This window comes from Podarcis bocagei (genome assembly GCF_964188305.1).
Source record: "Podarcis bocagei genome assembly, chromosome: 16".
Lineage (NCBI taxonomy): Eukaryota > Metazoa > Chordata > Lepidosauria > Squamata > Lacertidae > Podarcis > Podarcis bocagei.
The window spans coordinates 16,750,932-16,769,145 of NC_138142.1; the positions used below are offsets into that span (position 1 = coordinate 16,750,932).

Consider the following 18,214-nt stretch of genomic DNA (forward strand, 5'->3'; position numbering starts at 1 on the left):
TGGGCTTTGATTTGGCTACGCAGGTTCAGTGCATCTCTTTCTATATACAGTGGTACCTCAGGTTAAGTACTTAATTCGTTCCGGAGGTCTGTTCTTAACCTGAAACTGTTCTTAACCTGAAGCACCACTTTAGCTAATGGGGCCTCCCACTGCCGCTGCACGATTTCTGTTCTCATCCTGAAGCAAAGTTCTTAACCCAAGGTAATATTTCTGAGTTAGCAGAGTCTGTAACCTGAAGCGTATGTAACCTGAAGCATATGTAACCCGAGGTACCACTGGATACACTTGCTTTTTCGAGATGTTCCATCTTACACACTGCAAAGACAGGATGGGGTATGTACAAGCCACACACTCACACGCCACTGGAAACCTTGTGGATAGGACTTTCATGGTACATCTGTTATTAGTCATCTGCCCACTCCTTACGATGTATTTGGAACTTCTAAACAACCTTGGAAGCTGGGTTAAAAACATTCTTCTATGGCATCTCATGGTTCCCTAAATGCAGTTCCTGAACTATCTCAGATCGTTCTCGGATCACGGGACATATTCTATTCTGGCCCCATTCCTAGAGGTTATTTCTTGAAGCATGTCCACTGGATATTCTGAGCTCATTTGTATTTGACTCCCATTGTAAGTTGATCCCCAATGTGCACCTCTTGAAGTGAATCGAAAGCACAAGAGGCAGCGTCCTTGCCACAAGCCTTCCAGGGGAAACATCCATACAACATTGTCTTCACAATTATCAGATTTTCTGCCTGGCTGCTGGCTCTCTCTCTCTCTCTCTCTCTCTCTCTGTTTTCACTTAATTCCTTGGCTGTCTCACCAGCCCACCACATGTTCTAGTTCCCCCACCTTTAAAGTTGCCAGATTGTTCTATTCGAAGCCTCTCAAATCCACCTCGCCCACTGCCATCCCTTGCTTTTCCAAATGGCACTTCCGTACACTAAAAACGGGAGTATGACTACAACAGACGGCCACTGTAAATAAGCCTGAGGGCCATATGAGATGGTTGAATGTATATGCTTCAGCAGAGGGTTCCCAGGCGACAACAGTGAATTAGTTACTTAAAGGTTTAGGGGCCAACCATGAATGGTGGTGAAATAAACTGGGGTTTTATTAATCATGCATTATTAAACATGGAGTGCAGGCTGATTAAGCATCCTGTACAGCAGTCTTCTTCATCAATCTGGTGCCTTCCACATATTTTGACTACAACTCCCATCAGCCCCAGCTGGTACATGCTGATGAGTATTTAGTCCGAAACATGGGGAACAGCAGCAGGTTGATGAAGGCTGCTATACATCATTGCCTCAGTAGAAGCACCAAGAAAGCAAGAGGTGCTTCCAACACTTTTGTAGATGGAGAGGCAAGGCCTAGCTGTCATCTGTGGTTATAAGGAACATCTGGGGTAGTGTAGCAAAGCAGCAAGCCCTGTGTCCCCACTGATTACCTGCAAATCTGATAGGCATCACCTCTACTCCCTCATCCAAGCCATTTATAAAAATGTTGCAGAGTACAGGGGCTAGAACAGAGCTCTGGGGCACTCCACTTGAGATCTCCCTTGCAGGTTGATTCTGAGCCATGAACAAGCACATATTGTGTACTTGTTCAGGCAGCTGTGGTTCCACCCAATGGCAGTATCATCGTGCCCACATTTTACCATATTGTTAATAAGGATATCACAGGAGGCTTCTGTCAACTGCTTAGCTGAAATCAAGGCATAATATGTCCATGGCATTTCCACAATCCATTTGGTTATCAAATAGTAGTTATATAAAAAAGGTGAGATTGGTTTGGTATGATTTATTCTTGATGACCCCTGCTGACTCCTAGTAATCATTGTACATGCTAATTTTAATAGCGTGTACTAGAATTTTGCCAGGCATCATTGTCAAACTGGCATGGTCTGTAGTTTTTGAGACCCGCTCTTTACCCCACCTTTTGAAGACAGGGGCAACATTTGCCCATCTCCACTCTTCTGGCTCCTCATGCGTTCTCCATGGATTCTTATCTACTTAAAAGTTTCAAACTGTGATCAGCATCTCTGCTCCTTCAATACCACAAGATGTAATTCATGGGTAGGCAAACTAAGGTCTGGGGGCCGGATCTGGCCCTATCGCCTTCTAAATCCAGCCCGTGGACAGTCCAGGAATCAGCATGTTTTTACATGAGTAGAATGTGTGCTTTTATTTAAAATGCATCTCTGGGTTATTTGTGGGGCATAGGAATTCGTTCTCCCCCCCCCTTCCCCCCAAAAAATATAGTCCGGCCCCCCACAAGGTCTGAGGGACAGTGGACTGCCCCCCTGCTGAAAAAGTTTACTGACCCCTGATTGTAATTCATAAGAGTCTCGAGAATTGAACTTGTGTGATAACATAAGGGCATGCTGGATCAGGCCAATGGGTCATCTAAACCAGCATCGTGTTCTCACTGTGGCCAACCAGATGGATGCCTGTGGGAAACCCGCAAACAGGATTTGAGCACAATCTAATTTAGTTAGGCGTTTTCTATCTCCCTACCTATTCTGGGCTGCAAGTCCTTAAGTTCTACTTCTCCTAGGTACTTAACAGTTCTGCCTTCTCTCTGCCTTTTGGTTTATAAATCTCCTGCAAGATGGTTTTCTCTGGATGCTCCTTTGCTCAGGTTTGTGTAGCCCTCTTTAGCTTTTCCACTTACCGTATTTTGCACCCCATAGGACGCTCCGGCCCATAGGACGCACCTAGTTTTTTGGCGGGGAAATAAAGAAAAAAAATTTATTTCCCCCCCAGGTGCGGGGCTGGAAGAACCAGGTTGGGGAACAGCGGGAAGGCGCGCTCTGCCTCCCCGCTGTCCCCCGAGCTTGTGGGGCTGGCTATGGGGAGAAGTGCGCTGATCCCGGGACTGCAGGCAGCTCTGCGCGGCCACCGGGAGCGGGGCGGGACTTCGCGCCCCGCTCCGGTGGCCGCGCAGAGCTGCGCTGATCCAGGACTGCAGGCAGCTCTGTGCAACCCTCAGAGCCGGTCTCCCGAGGGTTGCACAGAGCTTCCTGAAGCCTGGAGAGCGAGAGGGGTCGGTGCGCACCGACCCCTCTCGCTCTCCAGGCTTCAGCGAAAGCCTGCATTCGCCCCATAGGACGCACACACATTTCCCCTTCATTTTTGGAGGGGAAAAAGTGCGTCCTATAGGGTGAAAAATACGGTAACTGGGAACCAAGCCCCCTCACATTACCAGTTAGGGAGAGCCATAGTTCAGTGTAAGACTTATTTTACAAAGAGGCATCTACCCACAGACAGACACGTAAATAGGACAGTGCATAAATGAGCTGGAAATCTAAACAACAAAGAACCAACCATTAAAAGAAACAGAACTGAGATGTCGGCCTGGTCAAACTCCCTTCCTTCCACTCTCTTTTAACGAAGAATCAGGGTAGACCCATTGCCATTTGACAGATTAAAGGGAGAGAGAAGGAAGCAGGGTTGTTTTCTTTCCCTCTCCTCTCCCAGCTTTTTTGTAACAAGCAAACATTAGTGAATAAAGACCTCTGCAATGGATGAAATCCTTTAAGTGATCTAACTTGGGCTGTAGTGGTATGAAAAGATTCGCAGAACTAGACAATGCATCAAACAGGACATCCACTACCAAAGTATCCTGAGCATCCAGCGTCTCCTTAAAAATCTCCAACAATGGCGAGTCTACCACATTCTAAGGCAGCCTCTGTTCCACTGCTGACCAGCCCTGCCATCAGAAAGTTCTTCACTCACTGGTGCTTTGGGTAGCCAGCTTGTGAATAATTCCCATCCCTTGCCTACCGTCTTACAAAGCAAGCGCCCTACATGGGATGATGGATAGCCGGCCTTGTTCTCATGCTTAAAAATAGCGTTAACACCCAGACTGTGATAAAATGCCACCTGCTTCTCAAAGTAGGACGAAGAGGTGGAGCAAACCATCGAGTCTGATAAACTTCTCCTTTGTAATGATAGCACGCAAGGTCGGATCTCCCTACTCCACTCATTCCCCAAATGCTATTCTCACCCAAGTGTTATGTTTTCCAGAACTCATTGTAGCCAGCACAGTACAAATGGAACCCATCACAAGACTGACTTAAAACGCAGCAAGGTCAGTTTTCGCCACTTCTGCTTCAAATCACATTTGCACATCGTTGTTCACATCCGGACAGCTAGACATATTTCCAAGTTGCCCACTATCTGTCCACTCCAGTGGGTGGAGAGGGGGCATTGAGTGTCTTCATATGGCTTAAGTTTTCAATTGCTGGTTTGGGAGGAAACACATCAAAACGCACTACAGTCGTACCTTGGTTCTTGAACAGAATGCGTACCAGGAGTCCGTTCAACTCCCAGAACCATTCAAAAACCAAGGTGTGGCTTCCGATTGGCTGCAGGAGCGCTGGACACTCGGCTTCCGAAAATCGTTCGAAAACCAGAACACTCACTTCCGGGTTTCGATCGTTCGGGAGCCGATTTGTTCAGGAGTCAAGGTGTTTGAGACCCAAGGCACGGTTGTATTTCTCAAGAAACTCCAGGATAGATGTGGCTTGTGGCTAACATTGTTTTATTTTATGAAAAGATTTTCATGAATAACAAAGGTACATATAATGTTTCAACTCACAGAGTCCTTCCTATAAGTTACATTTGGTGTGAGACATTGTTGTCATAGACATTGTGAGGTTGTGGGGAGAGAGAAGGGGGGAGAATGATATTCCGTTCTTTTGCATAGCGTATGTGCAGAGTTTTTGTGTCAGCGCCATGTGGACAGATCATTTATTTATCCATTCATTGTTGCAAAGCGAGAGATTGGAGAGCCCAGAGCATGGTTGGCTGCATTCGGTTGCTTGCAGTGAGTTTTGTCTCTGTGTGTGATGAGGGGGTGTTATTGGGTCAAATTAGCCATATTGATTCATATGCTGTCAGGGGAGGGGTTAGGTCATATCTTGAGCTATATATGTAATAAAGGGAAGTTGTGACTAACATTATGTACAAACAGCATCAGATACCAGCAGTGGACATGCACTGGATGTAGAGTAAACTGGAGTGTGCTCCTTTGGGAGGAAGGGTGGGATATAAATTTAATAAATAAATAAATAAATAAATACAGTCATACACTAGAGGCAGGAGCAGTGGTGACCTGGAGGGCTACTTTTGCCGAGTGAGGCTGCAGGCTTCTGCAAGACCTTGCATACTTTGACACAAGCCTAGTGAATCTGGAGAAGCTTGAAATGATGGATGCTGTAATTGCTATATCAAATCGCAAACTGGAGCCAAGCTTAAACTATCCCAAACTAGTTTTGTTTTTGTTTTGTGTTGAGCCAAATGATACCCAACAAATTAAGGTACTGTTCTGCTTCAGATTTGCTCAGCATTCTTCTACATGGCTCTGTGTCAACCACAATTCTTCCAGCCTGCTACATGATCCATGGAAGGGAGTAAGGATTGACACGGTTGCCATGTTGTTTGGAGCAATCCAATACGTGGGAAGGACATTTTTAAACCAAGGGCTCTGATGATCACCAGTTTTAAACTGCAATATCATTTCTCATTTCATTTCTAATTTTCACACTGCATCTGCCTTGCCTTGTCTGTTCATACATCTTTCCCCCTTGTTTTCATACAAGTGGGTGTGTTCTGCACCATTTCTCCCCATCTCTCAATTTATTCATCTGTAACAAGGTACATTTTATCCCGTTTGCTCTCTCTCAGAAGATTTGCTCTGGAGTGAATCATTTCCATACTGCATGGCCACACAGCACTCTGCAGAGATTTGGTCAACATGAACGAGACTCTGCAAGCAGCCATTTCTGCTGCTGTTTTCAACAGTCAGAGGTTCCTCTGGGTTCTCTACCTCTTACCATATTCTGTGTCCCAAATAACAGGAAGAAAAGTCTACCAGTGCAAGTGAACCACTGGAATGTACCACCCCCTTTCTTCTCTCTCTCCTCCTCCCCAATTATTCCTACAAATATGGCCTGCAGGTATGAACTGCCACCATTACAATGTGCTGGACCGCTTTTGTATCTCATGTAACCCTGAGACGATGGGTCACCCAACAATTCTGCCTGATAACTGTGAATCCCCATTTAGACCATGCTCAAATATTAATGCATGCAAAAATGTCTCTCTCGGGTGCAGCTGCAAGTGTTCAACGTATTTCCTCCCCCACCTTCTTAAAGCTGTCCCTAGCAGCTTTCAGAATTCACGGCTTCTGCATAAGGTTGTGAGCTAGTTAATAAGTCTGTGAAAAGCAAATAGAGTCTCAAACTGAAACTAGGCAGGTCAGCTGCATGAGTCGATAACTGTAAGAAAACCCAGGCTGTGCTGAATGTCATACCTCCAGCAGCCCTGACTCTCCAGCAGCTCTGACACCATTTTGGGCCCTTCCTCCCATGGCATCACCAGCATGGGAGGCCAATAGAGGGCATTGCTTTCTGACACCTGCTAGAATGGTAATGAGAGGCACCTGCACCACCCTCCCAGAAACTGGGGGTGGGAGAGAGGGAAGGAAGTGTGAAAGGGTGGAACTGACCATGAACCCCCTCCCATGTGGCCCCCCAGGCTTGCAGCACAGTGTAGCATCTGCAGTGCTGAGAAGGGGCCTCAGCACCTCAGAAGAAGCTCATCGTGGTTTGCACTTTAATGAGAAACTACCAAATTCACACCTATCAAACCAATACGCATCTGAAACAAATGAATTATATTAGGGAAGCAGCTCACAGAAATGTGTGTATTAGCCAAAATTGCATACAAAATGTGTTTGCTTGGGGGGGGGGTTACACAAAATGCTGGACTTTCATGTGGATTTTTATTTTTATTTAAATGCAAATTGCTGTAGAAATGTGGAGACCTGAGTTTAAGACTGGTGAAGTAAGAAAATTTAGAGCGCTGGAATTGACAAATCTTACAGCTGCACCCCAGTCCTATACTTCTGACAGCAGTACAGTGGTGCCCCGCAAGACGAATGCCTCGCAAGACGGAAAACTTGCTAGACGAAAGAGTTTTCCGTTTTGGAGGTGCTTCGCAAAACGAATTTCCTATGGGCTTGCTTCGCAAGACGACAATGTCTTGCGAGTTCCTGCTGGTTTTTTTTCCTTCCCCCCCCCCTTTTTCTAAGCCGCTAAGCCGCTTATCAGCTGATCCGATCAGCAGAAAAGCCGCTAATAGCGCTAATCCGCTAATCCTTCAATGGGCTTGCTTCGCAAGACGAAAAAACCACTAGACGAAGAGAATCACAGAACAGATTATTTTCGTCTTGCGAGGCACCACTGTACAACCTTAAGCTCATGGGTTTAAACATGGTTATTTTTTTGCAAGTGTCTTTTACTTGGTCTAAATTTGGGGGTGGGGGCAGGGAAAGGAGAAGGTGGCCTAATTCTGTTTTTAAAAAGCCGGTAATTTAAGGGAGAGATTATCTTTGTGCCGCATGTTTGGAAGGTTTCACGTGACACCTGGAGTGATGCTAGTATCCCAGACTGCATCTGCAATCCTGACCACACTCACTCAAGAGTAATTCCCACTGGATTTAGTGGGGCACCTCCAAGTAACTGCATGCAGGATTAGGCTAAAAGGCACCCGGAGGAGATGATCATTTTAAGAGAACCAACCTTTGCACATAGCTGTTGTGAGTTCCATAGTTCTTGGAATATGTCCAAGTGAGTACCTGGCTGGTTCCGCAGTGCTTTGAAAGAAAGAGGTGAGGTGAGGGCAGGCTCTGTTAATTAGTTACGTATACTGATGCCTTGCCTCCATTTCTCCCTTCCCAGAAAGAAAGCCTGCTCTGATTTCAACTAACTTCCTTCTCAAGAAGTTGGAATAAAACCGAACCATCTCATTAGGATTAGATGTACCTCATGGGAAGGAAGAGCAGCAGACCAGGGGTACATGTTCATCACCCCTCTTATGCTCAGCTCAGCTATAAATGGTATCAGAACAATGATTACTCTCTTTCGACTGGCTCAGATGGAGAGCGGCAGCCACCCGAAGTGGCAGATTTGGGCCACCCTTAAATTACCGGCTTTTTAAAAACAGAACTGTAAAGGAGGGCACCATTTGGATTTTCCGCCTCAGTTGCCAAGATGTCACTGGCAGGCTTGCTCTTATTCCCCATATTAGGCTTTATGAATCAGGGTGAGGTAATCACTGCTGCATGCAATTCACATCAGCCAATTACTGCTTCTCCCGAAGCCTACAAATCTAATTTAACTAGAATTATGTAAGCAAAACAAAACAAAACAAAAAGATGATGCTTAGGGCAGCTCCTAAAAAAGATAGCCCATCTTACACCCCATTCCCAAATATTCTTAGCAACTTATTTGCTGGCGTAGCATCACTGTAATGCCATCAGCAGCTTCATTTGCAAACTTGGACTTGCTCCCACGTCAGCAAGATTGCAAAGGCAGGCACCTCTTCAGGCTGCTGCTGAAGGCGAGGGGAACGCAACAGGCTCCTCCTCATGTGTGGCTTTCTATAGCTGTGTGAGGAACAATAAGTGGCCTGATCAAGTTAATCTCTGCTGGAAACATCAGTCACCCAGTTAAGCTGACCTGATGCCCCTCTGTGCCCTTCCATTCCACTGCAACAGACTTCAGCTGATACAAAAATCAGTTCAGTTATGCTTGGCCATATAACAGAGCACACTGGTACTTGGAAATTGAAGTGATGAGTAGGGAGGGGTGGATTAGTCAATTTTGCTTCCTCTCAGTTTCTCATTTTTTCAGATCTTAACTTCAGTTCTCCATTATTCCAAATCAGTTTGTGGGGGGAAATGGTTTCAATGAAAAATTACGAAAATTCACCTGTATTTTAATGTGAGTTTCTCCTGAGACACATTTTTAATGCTATCTTGTTAATATAAACATTTTTACAAAGCAGTTTCCCCAATATAATACAGTTGTGTTATTTTCACCAGTACATTCATCTTTGCACACAGTTCGCTCCAGTGTATGCATTTTTGTTAACACACTGTTTAGCTGGGGAACTGCATTGCAAAATTCGGTTCATGTGCGGTTTCAGAAAGTGCAAATTAGGTAGGTTTGCCTTGAAATTGAATTTCTCCCCCTATCACAAGGTGCCTTCTCTGGATCCTCTACAAGAATTGACCCCTTCCCAGATTACAGGTGGAAAGTCTTTGGGAAGAGGTTACAAGTGACTCAAAAGGTGATTTATTCCATTTAGTAGTGACATTTTTACCGGGCTAGTCTCAGGAGCAATGGCTAAAGTCCAAGAAGTTTATTTAGCATCCCTCCACCCGTACCCTGTGCATTATGTAGCAGACCCCACCACCTCTTATACTGCTTTTGAAAATCTTCTCAGCTGAGTCTTTTCTACTGTATTTGGAAAAAATTGAAGCTTTGACACAATCCTCTCCTGCAACACCATGTTCAACTTTCTGCACACCACAGAACTAGTTGGGAGCTCCAAGATTCTAGAGACTCTTCTGCACTGCAAGGCAGAAGGAGATGGGCACAAGAACAGCCAGTTTGCAGAATAAAGTCTCTCTTCCCACCATCACCAGTGGCAGAATCACTGCCTTCTTGCCACCCCTCACTTGCTGTTTTATGGAACCAATGAGATAACCTCCAACTTCTGGAATGAACAACCATTTGCTAGACTGACAGGTCAGGCCCAGAACAACTTGATCCACAAAGGCTTCACACAGGAGAGGCTTATTCACAGGAGGACCAGAACACCGCTGGATGCCAGGCTGGACATAGAGAGCCTGGTGAAGTAGGGGCATCCAAACACATCTGTCAGGGGTTCAGGAGCAGAGGCGAGGGCAAGGGAGGAAACAGAGAGCGAGGGGGAGGAGGCAGAGGAAAAGATGAGTGATGACGACGACCCGAGATCTCCGAGTCTTTCCAGTGAATCAGAAGATTCACAGAAAGGAGCACCAGTGGCCAGAACAAGGGGGGAACCTAGGGGGACACCCCAGGAAGAAGGGTCCAGAGGGGAGCAGTTGGAAATCGGGACCAGCGTCACCAACAGAGAGCAGGGGAGAAGAAGGGCGCCAGGTATCAAGCGCTGGCAGCTCGCAACAGGAGGGAGGGCACGAGTCAGGAGTAGCCACACCTCCATCGGGGAGCGAAGAAACGGTCAGGAGGAAAGTGGAAGGTTGGGCGCGTGCGCCAAGTTCAAATACACAGGAAGGTGGCGCAGTAAGCAGCCCGGAAAGGGAGCCAGGTCCTAAAGCCCGGCGCAAGGAGACAGGAGGGTCCGGGGGGTCCGCATCAGAAGAATCCCGGAAGGAAGAGACCACAGGGGGCAGAGGGACCCAGAGGAGAACGGTCAGGCGGAAAAGGTGGAGTAAGGCTAGGTTAGTAAGCTGGTGCACAGGGGGCGGAGACTCAGACGGAGCTTCGCCGGTCTGACCCTTAAGACGTAGAGCTGCGCGCAGCAGCTTGAGAATGGAAACTGTAACTCAATAAAGACTTTTACAAGTGACCGCTGGCTAGCGTGATCCTCTGTGAGCTAGGATCTGGAAGCAGCTCTGACAACATCCTTGTTCATAGTAAGATGCATGTGTTGTGCTCACAAAACTCCACCTTCCTGAACTCCTTCACCATAAGGGATTTCTTCTCAGTGGTTCCTAAGCAATGCCATGTCAGCACAGGCCATCACAGGCTTTATCTGATCATAGCCTTTCAGAGTTGTACCTCGGCAAGTTCTTAGGCTATTTGACCTTCTAGTTACTATGGAGAAGTCCAGCCCAGCTGACTAAAGCCCAAGTGAAGGTGCGGGAGATTAGCAAAGCACAAGCTCCCTCATGGAAAGGTGGCTGAATCTTCAGCATGGTTCAAGTCAAGAATGGGTTGGTAACCTTTGGCCTGGAATAGTAAACCATACTTTGAATCCAACATGTTTGCTGTTATTCATTATGCCTCTACAATCAAAAGTGAATTGTTACTGGAAGAAAATGCTGAATCTTTGTATGCTGGAAAATATTCTAGGTCTGTTATCCACCCTGCAGAAAAGGATGATCATGTGCACACTAGCCTCTGTTAATACTATAAGGCAGCACAAATTCAGTGACTCTGGGTATGGATCCCTCAAGAGACATCAGGTGCATGCTTTGGGCTGGAAAATTAATCAATATGAATTCCTTTCGAGATTCTACAAGAGAGAAAGGTCACTTGGGCAGAAGCAACTCATTCCACCTCAGCTTTTAAAACCGATTTTATGAGATCAGGGGAGAAACAAGCTAAGACTGCAAACACTGCCACTGGCCATTGTCATGAGAGAGAATACATTTAATTAAGACCCTTTAGGGCATTTGATGACACATATTCAGTTATCTCTCACAAATAATTTAAGGAGGGGGGAGAGTTCAGGAAACTAGAGCAATTTCTCAATTATAAGGTAACTGCAATATGAAATTGAGAAAATTGTATGACTGATGGATCCAACAAGTCAATCAAAAAGGACATCAGCAAAGAACCATGCATCAGGCAATTCCTGTTGTACGTTGCTTAACCACTATATATATATCCGGTGTACAAAACAGTAATCTTACTCCTATATTACTCCTGAAAAGCTGAACAAAATCCTTTACTGAACTGTCACTTTTAGTTTCTGGAAATGACATACCAACAGTGCAGATTTCTAACTTTCTTGTTGGACTTGCCCTTTTCTTGAAGTCTCTTCAACCCAAGTGGTGGGAATAATGGGGAAAGTGTTAACATTTGAAGTATCAAGTCATTTTGAACTCTCTTGATTTCAAGGGGCAACTAAATTGTTCATACAAAAGCTTTTGGTTGCTGTGAAAAGTGCATGGGCTCATCTTTGGAAAGCTGCATTCATGCCAATTAAAGATCTGGACATGTTGACTGATTACAGAAATGTTTCTGCGGAACTGGATGAAACCATTCCCCTTTTATTGAAATATTCATTGTAATATATGGTTGAAAAGTTATAGGGGAAGATTTAATCTGAGAAATTTAAAGCAAACTCACTGTGTGCAGGACTGAAGCCTCTTAGCCTGTTTCACCACCACTTTACAACCTTAAACCTTCCATTTTACCAGAATATAAAGGTTTAATCACTTAAAATCGAATGCTACAGTCTGAGCCAATGCGCTTTTAGTCAGAGTTAAATTCAACTGGGCCTACTCCCAGGCAAGTGTACATATGATTGCAGACTTAGGCTGCAGTCCTATGCCCGCTTACCTGTGAGTAAGCCCAATAGACCTCCATGGGGCTTACTTCTGAGTAGTTATGTATGGGCTTGTAATGTTTGCCTCTTTGCTCAACGAATCTGACAGCAGAAGAGTGCCAAGGACTTGAACGGAGGTTATTTTATTTAGCTTTATAGAAACTGACTTTCAACTACCTGGATCTCTCAATGATTACCTGAGGCATGGAATGTGAACTGCACATGCAACAGGAGGAAATCAGCCCTTATTTTTTCTGGAGTCCCTTGCCCTGTGGTGGATGGCAGAGGACACCCAGTTGCACTTGAAGCCGCATGATTTTGTGACCGCCGATACTGTGAAATGAGGCCACATATTCTACAAGAACGAAAATATTAAAGAAGTCTATCTTATGGCTTGGAAATCAGCACCAGTGATATCAGTGGATTTTGTCAGTGAGCCAGTGACGTCTCTAAAAGCCTCCTGTGAAGTTGTTCAGCACTGCCAGCCTGTCTATATCAAGATTGGTGGCAAAAACCTTCCACTGCCTGGATCAAGCTTTGTTTCCTGGAAGACGCTAATTCTGCCTTCCCGGGAGCTCCTTGGAGCAAAGAAGCTTTTTCAATGTGGGAAAGCAAGCCAGTCAAAAACGGCTAATAAGATTATGGCAAAATGAGGAGACACTGCATTGTTGCCCTGCTGATTAACACACTTGAATGTGTAAGTGGTACATTATTAACCTCCCGATGCCAGCTCAGTCACTTTTTAAACCATGTATCTAACTGGTATATAAATGGACTGTGTCCACAGAAGAAGAAATTCCAACTGACACCAATATTTCCCACAACTGGTACACTTCCTGAAATGAGGAGGGCAAAGTCCCATCCTGTACTTGTGTCTAGAACTTTATTTATTTATTCTACCTGGCCAGCCAATCAAAGCTAACATAATGCATGCATAACTGAGGCACTGTTAGTAGGTGGTTCCCTAGACCAGATGGCTAGGAGGTTGCCTGCTCTTGATGGGGTTACACTCCCTCTGCAGGAGCGGGTACGCAGCTTGGGGGTCGTTTCTGGTCCATTGCTGTCACTTGAGGCTCAGGTGGCCTCTGTGGCAAAGGCCTTCCATCAGCTTTGGCTGGTGGCCCAGCTGCATCCCTATCTGGACATGGATAGCCTAACTTCTGTTGTCTAGGCTCTGTTAACCTCTAAGTTAGATTACTGCAGTGTGTTACCCTTTTGGGAGGGGTATTGTTTTTGTTTGTCACTGTGCTATGTATTTCTGTGTTTTTACATTGTAAACCACTTTGTGATCCTTTGATGAAGGGCAATATAGAAATGTATTAAATAAATAAATAAATAAATAAATAAATGTAAACATAACTAAAAAAAAGTGCCACCAGACCCAACTATTTCAGACCTGAAGCGCCTCTGGACCAATTATTTTTCGATTTTTGGAAGGGAGGATACCATGGCTACATCAAAAGACATGCCCTACTCCTGGAAGGCCCAAAGACAGAGCAGTTTACTCCACCATTAGCGGGCAGCCTTAAATCGCTTAACTATGTCAACTGCCCGAAGATGAACATCACAGAACACAAAAACCAGGTTTTCTCTTGCAAAATTCTTCATGTCCTGTCCAATGATTTGCTTGTTTTTGGAGGGCTTCTCTCCAAAGATCTGATGTGCAAGCAGATAGACTTACTGAGGCAGTAAGTCAGGAGGAGAGGAGAATCCTGCACTTGAGACCATCTTGCCAAGAAGGGCCCTCTCATCCTTTACTGTCTACTCAGCCCAGGTGCTGGCCCTCCCCATGGGAGGGGGTCCCATGCCACCTCTCTGGGCCTCTGCTCTCAGAGTGTCCTCCATCCAAGGGCAGGGCTCCTTCCTTTTTTGGTGGACCATTTCCCAACCCAGTCAGGCGACGGCCATGCCAGTGGCATACAGTCTCCTGCCACAGTAAGTCTGAATCCCATCCAGCCGCAAGCACCAACTAGAGAGGGGATGGAGACAGACCCCAGCCCCAGCCAGCACACGTTAGGCGAGAAGAGAGAATCATGCATCCCTAAGCCCAGTTAAGCACCACCTGCCCAAAACGGCAAAAGGTGTGTCAGCTTCGGTGATGTGAAATCCACAACCCTCACGTCGCTGGCCCCGCTGGCCTGATCTGCTTCCATGCTTTGCAGCAAAATCGATCCAGACAGTCCCCCGGAGGGTGTGGCGACCTGTCTCTGGTGCCCGGCCCAAGAGGAGGTTGCAGGCATGTCTCTCTCCCTGGCACCCAAGCAAACGATCCTCGTGGAGAGGGCGTGGGGGGTGCTCAATGGCACAGCATGAAATCGGGAGGTCAAGCGCTGTCTGGCGCACGCAGGGCGGGAGGACGCGCGCAAACTGAGCAGCAGCAGCAGGGACCAGCCCGGTCGCCAGGGAGGCTTCCCCGCTCAGGTGCCACCGCAGGCGCCTTCCTCCCGCAAAAGGCCTCCCGCCCGCAAATCGCCTGCCGGAGAGGAGCTGTCCATCCCGCTTGCGCGAAGGCCGAGCCTGCCCGGGAAAGCGGGCAGCCGACGTCTTGCCTTCCTGCCCAAGGCGCCCCCTTCCCCGCCCTGCCGGGCTGCGGAGGCCGAGCCTCGCGGGAGGCGTTGGCGTCGCTTTGGCCACGCGGAAGCCAAGAGCCCGGCGGTAGCCTAGCCCACCCCGGCCCCGGCCCCGGCCCCGGCGCAAAGGGCATCTCTGGCGGGGATCCCCGTCCCAAGCAGCCCTCGCCGCGGCTTCGCCCTGACCTAGTTCCCCGGCGGGAGCGCGGCCAAGCAGCACCTACCTCTTCACAGGCGCCAGAGGCGGGGCAGGCAGCCGCCTCCTTCTCCGCGGCTGCTGCTGCTGCTGCCGCCGCCGCCGGGCTTCGTCAGCGCCAGGGCTCCCATCCTCCCCGCGGGACGGGCACCGGCGCGGGATGCGTGCCTCGCCTTCGTCTGGCTGCTGCTGCTGCTGCTACCACCGGTGCCGCAGGAGGAGCTGGAGCAGGGGCGGGGCGGGGCAGGCGGCGGGCCGGGCGCTGGGGCTGCTCGGTGGCTCCCCGCAGCCGCGCGCCACAGCACACCACGCTCGGGAGCCTCGGGCGCAGGAGGGGCTGGCGCGCCGCAGAGGCTCCGCGCGCCCCGATTGGCCGGCCGACGCCCGGATTGGCGCGCGCCCTCGCCAATGGCGGAGCGCGCCGGCGCCGTGCGCGCAGGAGACTCGCGCGCCCAGGCAGCGGGGCTGCCACGTGGGGGCCCGGCGAGGCTGGACGGGGCCGGCTCGCTCAAAGGCCCCCGAGCGCGGCACGCTTCTCCCAGCCGCCAACCCGCCCCCCCCCCCAGCGGCTCCACGGGCCTCCCCCTTGGCTGGCAGCCAAGGGGCACCTCGCCCGGGTCATAGGCGCCAAGCGACCCGCCGCAACGGGGTGCAAAGGCTCGGTTGGCTTCCCTGGGGTGGGATCGGGGGTGCAGTTTCCTGGGAGCCTGGCATCCCTGGGGCAGCTGACCGCAGAGGCCCCATCGTCGAAGCCTGACCTCAAGGACAAGATGGGCAGAGCAGCAGCTGCCCCTCAGGGCAAAGGGCTCCTTTGCAGATTGTCCTTAATCCCTGTGTCTAACCCAGTTTTGTAGCCAGATGGCTTACTGGCGAGGTATGACTTCTTGGGGATCCTCTTTAACCTACAACCAGTAAGCCCATTCTGGCACCATGCCCCCCCATTGCCCTCAGCTCAACCTGTGCAATGGTTGCCCTATTTCCCCCTAACAACAGTCCTGTAAGGTAGGTTGGACTGAGAATAGTACTGACCAAGGGGCATAAGATGCAACAAGAGAGATTTCCCAAGTTTTGGGGTTGTTTCAGGGGAATTTTTTTCCGTCTGCTGGATCCATATCTTCCTGGTTCTTGGGGTACACTTCTTGTTGTTGTTTATTAAATTTGTTTACTGCCCTTCATCCAAAATTCACAACATATAAAAACAAAATGAGAACACAAAATCCATAATAAAAAACGAACAAGAAGCTTTTGCTTTGACTCTAAAACTAAAGGTGGAAGTCAAGGTGGGATGCTCTGCCACTGAGCCATGGCGTCTGTCTAAAAGTGATGTCTTAAAAACTCATCTAGTGCTGCCGATTACCAGCATAAACTTGCTCTTGCAACCCTACCCTTCAACCACTTTGATGAAATTTTAATGACAAGCTAATGTTAGGCTTATTAACGCTTATCCCAAAGGATTTAGAAGCCTCAGTTGAAAACGAGCAGCCAACTGAAACCTAGTTGAGGCAACAGTGCAAAATCAGGTTCATAGAGCATTAAATGATGCATGTCTTGGTGTATAAACCAGCAGCTTATGCCTCTGGGTTGCTGAGAAAATGGAAATTTATAAATCCAAGATGGCTGCCACAATCACTGTGCCTTAATTATAAATGAAACATAGGCACCATATTGTAATTGGAACGACAGTGAAATGTTTAGGAGTACGGAAATAATGTTTGATATTACTTTGGAATAACTCTTTACAGCTGCCAGTTGTTTATGTATTGACATGTTAAGTATTTCAGTGGAAGATGGGCCAAGCAAACTTCTCATACATGAGGCTAATTCTGGTGGGTGCATTGCGGTTGCCTCAGAGCACCCAGTCCAGGAATGCCCAACATGCAAAAATGCCAGAAAAACAGCAGACGTGCCCGTAGGATTCCTGCAAATCGTACCACAACCCACCCATTAGGGACTGTAATGGCAACAGTGCCCACATAGGAAGGCAGCCAAGAAACTCACTAAAATTGGAAAATCAGCTCCCAAGGCCATGACACCAAAATGACTCCATTCCATCAGTAGTCAGCTAGTAAGGAAAAGTTTCCGCCTGCTGGGCAATCACAAGTGTGACTGAGCTGGAGGTGCTTCACTGCCATTGGACCATGTTTAAGGAATACTCTACTCTCTGATGGGCAATTGATCGTATTTTCTTTTTGGTGCCCCTGTTTACGCACACATTCTCTGAACTGGGTGAATGAGGATTAAAATTGCAATTCTGCTTCAGTGTTGGTGTGAAACAATGCATTTTGGGAGCACAACTCCCCTAAGTTCACATAAACACTGGTGGGATCTGATGGCAGGACATTCACAGCAGACAAAAAGAAGCACGTCGTCATGCGATTTAAGCTACGGAATTTTGCTACCACAAGACATGGTGATGTCCATAAGACTGAACAGCTTTAAAAGGGAGTTAGAAAAAATCATTGAGGATAAAGGCCATGGCTGTAAGCTGCCTCCTGGTTCAGAGGCAGCACGTCTCCAAATACCAGGCTCTGGATAGCAGCAGCAGAAGAGGGGCTGTGGCACCCTGTCCCCACTGGGGGATTGGGATCGTGATGGGAAATGGGATGGCGGAGTAGATCAGACCCCTTTCAGTCTGATCCAGCAGCAGCCAGGCTCTTCTTGGGTTAGTTTGGTGTGCAACGGCATGCTTCCCCATACGTGACAGCTGCATATTTCTGGTTTTTTTTTAATGATATTTATTGAGAATTTAAAATTACAGAGAAAAAAAGAAAAAGAAAAGAAAAGAAATTAAACAATACAAGTCAATAAAAAGAAAGAGAACAAAACACACAATACATCAAAAACAAAAGCGAACAAAAAATTAAAAACAAATCCAATATTCCCAAATCTTTATCTTTCGTTATCTTGCTTCATCGACCTCCTCACACCTCCCTTTTTTGTATTCTAGTTATTAATTATCTCAGCAAATCCTTTCCATCTTTCACTATGTTCTGTCATTAAATTGTCTTAATTTATTTTAACCTTATCTTACCATAAAAAGCCCTAAAACTTAAAACTTATTTGTACATAACTCCTTATAGCATTTCTACTAAAGCCAAATAGTTTCATTCCAACATTTTTTCTAACACTCATTAATTTTACAATATTTCTCTAAATGAATTTTTAAACTTTCTTCCAATCTTCATCCACCGTCTCTTCTTCCTAGTCTCGGGTTCTGTCAGTCCTTTCTATCCATTCCATTTAGTCCATCAACCTGGTGATCTTCTATCCGAGGCTCTTAACTCTTTTCCATGTCCCTTCTGCAGATCTTC

At 47.3% G+C, this 18,214-nt stretch overlaps 2 protein-coding genes across 5 annotated transcripts in view; one reads left to right on the forward strand and one right to left on the reverse strand.

Annotated features, from left to right (window-relative positions):
* The window catches only part of GNAZ (G protein subunit alpha z), a 47,254-nt gene extending 32,069 nt beyond the window's left edge, over positions 1-15,185 (reverse strand). The window contains exon 1 of the mRNA XM_081175077.1: positions 14,932-15,185. The gene's annotated coding sequence lies outside the window, so the exon portion shown is untranslated. The remainder of the gene's footprint in view (positions 1-14,931) is intronic.
* The window catches only part of RSPH14 (radial spoke head 14 homolog), a 68,610-nt gene that overhangs the window by 40,774 nt on the left and 9,622 nt on the right, over positions 1-18,214 (forward strand). The gene's annotated exons all lie outside the window — the stretch shown is intronic.